The sequence below is a fragment of the Orycteropus afer genome, unplaced genomic scaffold (assembly GCF_000298275.1).
Source record: "Orycteropus afer afer isolate SDZICR_OR568_19922 unplaced genomic scaffold, OryAfe1.0 scaffold00004, whole genome shotgun sequence".
NCBI classification, from domain to species: domain Eukaryota; kingdom Metazoa; phylum Chordata; class Mammalia; order Tubulidentata; family Orycteropodidae; genus Orycteropus; species Orycteropus afer.
Genome location: NW_006921591.1, coordinates 30,080,503 through 30,087,900, shown reverse-complemented (window position 1 = coordinate 30,087,900; position 7,398 = coordinate 30,080,503).

Genomic DNA, 7,398 nt, shown 5'->3' with positions numbered 1-7,398 from the left:
GAGTAAGGCTGGGTTTACTCAGATGTTGCAGCTCTTTTCCAGTCCTATTTTGAGAGCCTTTTAGCCTAAACGGACTATTCCTAAAGGTGCACGGTAAAGTACCAAACAGTGTTTCTTTGCTATTCATAAGGTTTTCCCTGGCCAATTCTTTCAGAAGTGGACGGCCTCTTCCTTCTTCCCAGTCTGTCTCAGTCTATAAACTGGACAGATAGAATACACAGGAATAAAACTGATTATCTCAACCCCAAAACCACAGCCATCAAATAGATTCCAACCCACTGAGATCCTTAACAGGTTTCTGAGGTGATAAATCTTTACGGAAATAGATTGTCCAGTCTTCCTTCCAGGGAGTGGCTGTTGGGTTTGAACCACCAAACTTCTGGTTAGCAGTTTTGGTGGTTATGTTTTGTGTCAACTTGGCTGGGCCTCGTTGCGTGGCTAGGCAGCTGGTGGTAGTTATTCCCCATGATGAGGCTGGCAAACAACTCCATGATGGGATCTACCACAAGCAGCTCAGTAGCTGCCTTTGGGATGTGGTCTGTTTCCTGTATATAAGAAGAAGTCTTGGGAATGGTCTCTAGCCTATGGCATGCTTTTACCCTGCATGTAGCCATGTTGTTCCTCAGCAGCCTTCTATGCTCTGCCGACCTTGGACTTACAATGAACTTAAATTAGTTGCCTGCCATGTGGTTTGGTAACATCATGACTGTGTCACTTTGTCAACCTTGGGTTTTTCAGTCTCAGCAGCCAACATCTGTCTGAGTAAAGAAAAACCTCTAGCTCCAGTGGGCCAGGAGCAGGAGGCAGAGCTGGACCCCAAGGTTGAGGGGCCTCCATCAGCCCCTAGAGCCTGGAACTTGAACTTTGACTTAAAGCCTCCAAATTGTAAGAAAAAAAAACTCCTGTTTGTTAAAGCCGTACCTTTTGAGGTATATTCTTGTCACAGTGGCAGTAGGTAACCAGAACAGAGTGGGATGCTCCTCTGACAGATTCCTAAAATGTGGAAACAGGAGTGGAGTGCATCCTTGACCCAAGACCTTGGCAGAGAGACCCTGGCATATGGCCTGACAGACAGCAGAAGCATAGTCCCAGAGACCGGCATGAGAGATGGCAGGAGCAGAGCCAAGAGAACCGGCATGAAACATCAATAGCCTTACCAGCCCATGGAGGAGAAAGCTTGATGCATTTCCTTAGGTGGCTTCCTGTTGGAGTGGGTTGCCTTCAGGCATTAATTGGTAGAAGAGACTGGCTTGAAATGGAGTGGCAGGTTGGCTGGCCCACGGAGCAAGAAAGATGAATGTTTTTGGGGCAGGAAGATTTGTGGCGGAGTGGGTTGCCCTCGGGTATTAATCAGCAAAAGCGTAGACCACAGAAATGGAGCAGAGGTACCTCAGCCTGAAAGGGTAGGAAATGGTCTTTGGGGGTGGAATGACTACAGTCCCCTAGGTTTCAAAGAGCCAGGCCTTCACCAACTTGGTTCTGGAGTGTGGGGCTGCTCATTCATGTGAGCTAGTGGGATGGAGCCAGTTATTTTCCAAGAGTGAGGGCTGCAATGCCCAAGAAGGAGAGGAATGGGCCCTACAGGCCAAGGAAGTGAGGTCACCACTCAAGAACTAGGGGATTGGAGCTACCCAGTGGAGGAGACCTGTAGAGATACAAACCATTGAAGATCTGTACAGGTGACAAATTGACAAGGGGTGGAATTTTGGTGGTTATGTTGTATGACAAGTTGCCTGGGCCTGGTTGGGTGGCTGGGCAGCTGGTGGTAGTTATTCCCCATGATGAGACTGGAAATCAACTCTATGGTAGGATCTACCACAAGCAGCTCAGTAGCTGCCTTTGGGATGTGGTCTGCTTCCTGTATATATGGAGAAGTCTTGGAAATGGTTTCTAGCCAATGGCATGCTTGGACCCTGCATGTAGCCATGTCCTTGTTCAGCAGCCTGGTATGCTTTGCCAACCTTGGAACTTACAATGGACTTAATTTAATGGTCTGCCTTTTGGTTTGGTAACATCGGGACTGTGCCTTTTTACTTGCCAACCTTGGGTTTTTCAGTCTCACCAGCCAGCATCTCTCTGAGTGAAGAAAAGCTTTTAGTTCCAGTGGGCCAGGAGAAGGAGTCAGAGCTGGACTCCAAGATAGAGGGGCATACATCCAGCTCCTAAACACTGACACTTGACCTTGAACTCCAAATTATAAGAATAAACTCCTGTTTGTTAAGGCCATTCCATTTGTGGTATATTCTTGTCAGAGTCGCACTAGGTAACCAGAACAGCAGTCAAATGCCTTAGGTACTGTGCTACCAGAGCTCCTTAAAATTGATTTTATCTTTGGAAAATGGCAATGGAGATGCAATATTATCAGTCAGAACAAGGACAGGAGCTGACTGTAGAACAGACCATCAATTGCTCATAGGCAACTTCAAGTTGAAACTGAAGAAAATTAAAACAAGCTCACAAAAGCCAAAATATAACCTTGGAAGATGAGGCAATCTACTACCGTAGTGATACTGCCTTGGAAACCCAAGGAGGGGTCACTATGAGTCAGGTCTGACTCCATAGCAAATAACAACAACAACATATCCCACCTGAACTGAGAGACACTCTGAAGCACAGATATGATATATGGAACATCAGTGACCAAAGACCAGATGAACTGTGGGATGATGTTAAGAACATCAAAAATAAAGAAGGAAAAAGGCAATTCAAAATGAAGAAAAGACAAAAATGGATATCAGAAGAGACTCTGAAATATATTCTTGAATGAAGAATACCTAAAGTGAATGAAAGAAATGATGAATGAAAAATCTGAACAGAAGGTTTCAAAGGGTGGCTTAAGAAGACAAAGTAAAGTATTATAATGAAGAGTAAAAAAAAATGGAATTAAAAAATCAAGAGGGAAGAACATGCTCAGCATATCTCAGCTCAAGCTGAAAGGGTTGAAGGAAAATTTCAAGTCTGGAGTAGCAATATTGAATGATTCTAAGAGAAAAATATCTAATGAAGCAAGGAGCATCAAAGGAGATGAAAAGAATACACAGAGTCACTGTCCCAAAAAGAACTGGGCAATGTTCAACCATTTCAAATCAAACCCCTCAAAAAAAAAAAAAAAAAACCCTCATTGTCACTGAATTGATTCTAATAGTTACCTCCTCTGAGTTTCTGAGGCTGTAAAAAATCTTTATGGGGATGGCAGTTTGAAACAACTAAGGAAGACCAGGAAGTGAGGGCACCAGTTTGAAGCAACAGGGAGGACTTCTGGGAAGATGGTGAAATAGGCAGAGAGACTGCACAGACTCTCTTCAACAAGGAAAAGGGAAACCTTTTAACAGAGGCACCAAAGATAATCCTGGACCTCTGAACCTTGATGGGAAGGATATAGAAGTGGACGAAACCCCAACTATCAGAAGAATTTGCATGAAAATACCAAAAAAGGTGACATATGGAGCTGCAGTCTGGCAGCAATCCTGAGAGAACCTGACAGCACAAACAGCTTGGAGAGTGCCGAGTAGTGGTGAGACCTAAGAATTAACCTAAAGATCAGCCCTGCTAGCCAGGGACTTCACGGAGGATTGCTCTGGTGGCTGGGGAATAAAAGGCGAATAAGCAGTGAAGAGGAAGGTGGGCTGAGCAGTGAACTTTTGCCTGTCTGGAGGGCACAGCCATTTTGAATGTTTACAAGTGGCTTGACAATTTTAGATATTTAAAGAGACAGCACCCTTCCAGATTCCAGGGGCTTCAGAACAGGTTCTACTTGCCAGTAACCACAAGAATACTCCAGGCCTGGACAACTGAAATGGTGTGACATTCACCTTGCTACTCTTATACCTCAGGCCTCTTGGTGAATGGAGGTGCAGCAATCCCCCACTTGCACCTATCTTCTGGGCCCGCAGGAACTCCATCCCAGTCTATGTGCTCAGACTGAGGCTGGGTGCCCTACCCTATCTTCCCTGGATTTTTTTCTTTATTAATTTTTATAATTTGTTTTTTCTCTTTCTTTTCTTCTGGTTTTTAGTTTGATTGTTTTTGTCTGTTTTAAAACTACTACTATTATTAATACGTATGCCCTTTTTACTATTATTCTTCATTCTTCCTTTCCCAGGTACTAGTTTTCAGCTCTGTTTCTTTTCCTTGTTCCTGGTTGCAATTTTTTTTTTTTTTTTTCTCATGGTAAACCTTATTCCTTTTTTTTTTTTTCTTTTATTTTTCTACTTTTCCCATTTTTTTCTTCATTATTCTCCTTCTATACCTTTTTTCCTCTTATTGCCCTATCCTCAGACATGGAAGGTTTTCTTGTTTTATTCTTCTTCTTTTTCCCCTTTTTCTTTTTTTGGTTATTGTTCCTGTGTAATTGCATGGTGTATTTTTTGTCCATGTGCTTTTAGTTTTTTTTTTATGGTTATTCAACTGTAATTTTTGTCTAACTGAGTGGGAGAGAGCAACAATCCCCATAAGACACAACTACACCCACATCTACCTCAAATTCACTTACTAAGTGAGAGCCACCACATCCTCCAAAAATGAGCCAATGATAAAAATTCCACCAAGAAAAAAATTGAATCACACTTGGCTGCTATTCACAAAGAAATCTTTAGAACAGAGATCTAAGTAGCACAATGCCACAATGTCTTGGAGCCAATAGACCATCACAGTCCACACAAAGAAGCAAGATAAAGTGGTAGAAACAAAGGAGCAGCATACAGACCCAGAACACATCCCTGAGGAAGAAGCAACATTGGAACTTTCTGATAAGGATTTCAAAAGAAATATATTTAGGTACATTCAAAGGACTGAAAGACAGACCAAAGAAAATACAGGAAAACCCTAGAAGAATTTTGGAAGAAAATACAAGAACAAAATGACAAAATAAATGAAAATTAGAAATGATTCTAAATCTACGGATAGAAATCCAGAAGATTAATATTAAATTGTCAGAAATAGATAACACATTGGAAGTGCAAAGGAGCAGAATTCATGCAGTGGAAGACAGAATTAATAAGATTGAAGACAAATACATGACTACTTTTTTTGGAAAGGGATCAATCAGAAAAAAATAAATAATAAAAAATAAATAAATAAAAGAAGAAAGCCTAAGGTTCAAGTGGGATACTATCAAAAGGAATAATCTAAATGTTATTGGAATTCCAGAACAGGAAGAGAAAAATAAAAGCACTGAGAAAATTGTCCAAGATCTGTTGAAGGAGAACTTCCCTGCTATGATGAAAGGTGAGAATATATCAATTCAGGAAGTCCAACAAACCCCAAACAGGATAGACCCCAAAAGAAAATCACCAAGACATATAATCAAAACCAAAGACAAAGACAGAATCCTGAAAGCAGCATAGGAAAAACAAAAAGCTACTTACAAGGGACAGCCAGTAACAATAAGCTCTGATTTCTCAGCAGAAGCCATGCAACTAAGAAGACAATGGGATGGTATATATAAAACCCTGAAAGAGAAAAATTTTCAACCAAGAATTATATACCTGGCAAAATTGTCTCTCAAATATGATGGTAAAATTAGGAGATGTCCAGATAAGCAGAAAGTAAGAGAATTTGTTAAATCCAGACCAACCTTAGAAGAGATGCTAAAGGGAGTCTTTTGAACAGAGAACCAAAACTAACAAATAAAAACCAACGATTAATACACAAGTGACATAACTCAGAAACCACAGTAACGGACATTTCCAAAGTAAATTGAGTTTACAAGATTGCAAACAGGGAACCAGAGATATCAATTGAAAAGTGAGGACAACTACAAACAAAAAAAGTGAAAATACTGTGTAGTTGAAGAACTTCTAAATGGTGAAGAATTTAAGAGAGTTGCAAGATTGAATGGACTGTTCTAAACTCAGGGAGAAAATTATAAAACATAGGGTAACCGCAAAGAAAAATGATAAAACTTCATATCACAATAAAAAAGAGGACAAACACAAATATTTAACAAATACAAAAACAACAGCCACAAAGGAAATTAAATCATGATTCATAAACATAATGAGCTCAGCACAGAAAAAAACATGGAACAAAGAAAGCAGGGACACTGTGAAAAAACACATAACAAAATGACAACAACCAATTCATACTTGTCAATAATTACACTGAATGTTAATTGATTAAAAGCACCACTCAAGAGACGGAGAGTTGTAGACTGGATAAGAAAACAAAACCCATCAATATGCTGCCTACAAGAAACACACCTTAGAGACAAAGACTATTTTTATTCTAAAAATAGACTAAAAATAAAAGGTTGGAAAAAGATATGCCAAGCAAATGGCAACTGTAAGAGAACAGTAGTGGCAATATTAATTTCTGATCAAATTGACTTTAAGACAAAAATCACCATATGAGACAAGGAAAGACATTATATAATGATTAAAGGATCAATTGAACATGAAGATACTATCATAATAAATATCTATGGACCCAATGAAAGGGCCCAAAAATACATAAATCCAATTTTAAAAGAGTTGAAAAGCCAAATAGATGACTCCAGTCATAGGGGGAGAATTTAATACACCACTTTCATTGAAAGATAGAACAACTGGAAAGAAACTCAACAAAGATGCAGAAAAACTAAACTATACAATCCACCAACTTGGCCTTACAGAAATCTACAGAGCAATTCACCCAACAACAGCACAATTTACATTCTTTTTCCATGCACTTGGAACATTTTCCATGATGGACCATATGTTAGGCCATAAAACAAGCCTTAATAAATTTAAAAACATTGACAAACTGCAAAGCATCTTCTCAGATCATAATGCTAACACATTAGAAATCTACAATAGGAAGATCAACAGAAAAATAGTAAACACATGGAAACTGAACAACACCCTCCTTGAGAAAGACTGGGTAAGAGAAAATATCAAAATTGAAATTCAAAAATTCCTTGGATCAAATAAGAATAAAAGCACAACATACCAAAGTGTTTGGAACACAGCAAAATCAGTGATCAGAGGTCAATTTATAGCAATAAATGCACACATCAAAAAAGAAGAAAGCACCAATATCAACATTTTAAACCAACGTCTCCAACAATTAGAAAAAGAACAGAAAAAAAAAAAAGTCTACAGTCAACAGAAGAAAGGAAATAATCAAGATTCGAGCAGAAATCAATAAAACAGAAAAGGGCAATAGAAAAAATCAAAAGAACAGAAGTTGGTTTTTGGAAAAGATCAATAAAATTGACAAACCACTGTCAAATTTAACAAAGGAAAAGAAGGAGCGAATACAGTAACACAAATAAGAAACAAAATGGGTGACATCATAACAGAACCAACAGGAAAAAAAAAAGGATAATATCAGGATACTATGAAGAATTGTACTCTAACAAATTTGAAAATCTGGAAGAAATGGACAGATTTCTAGAAACACACCACTTACCTAAGCTAA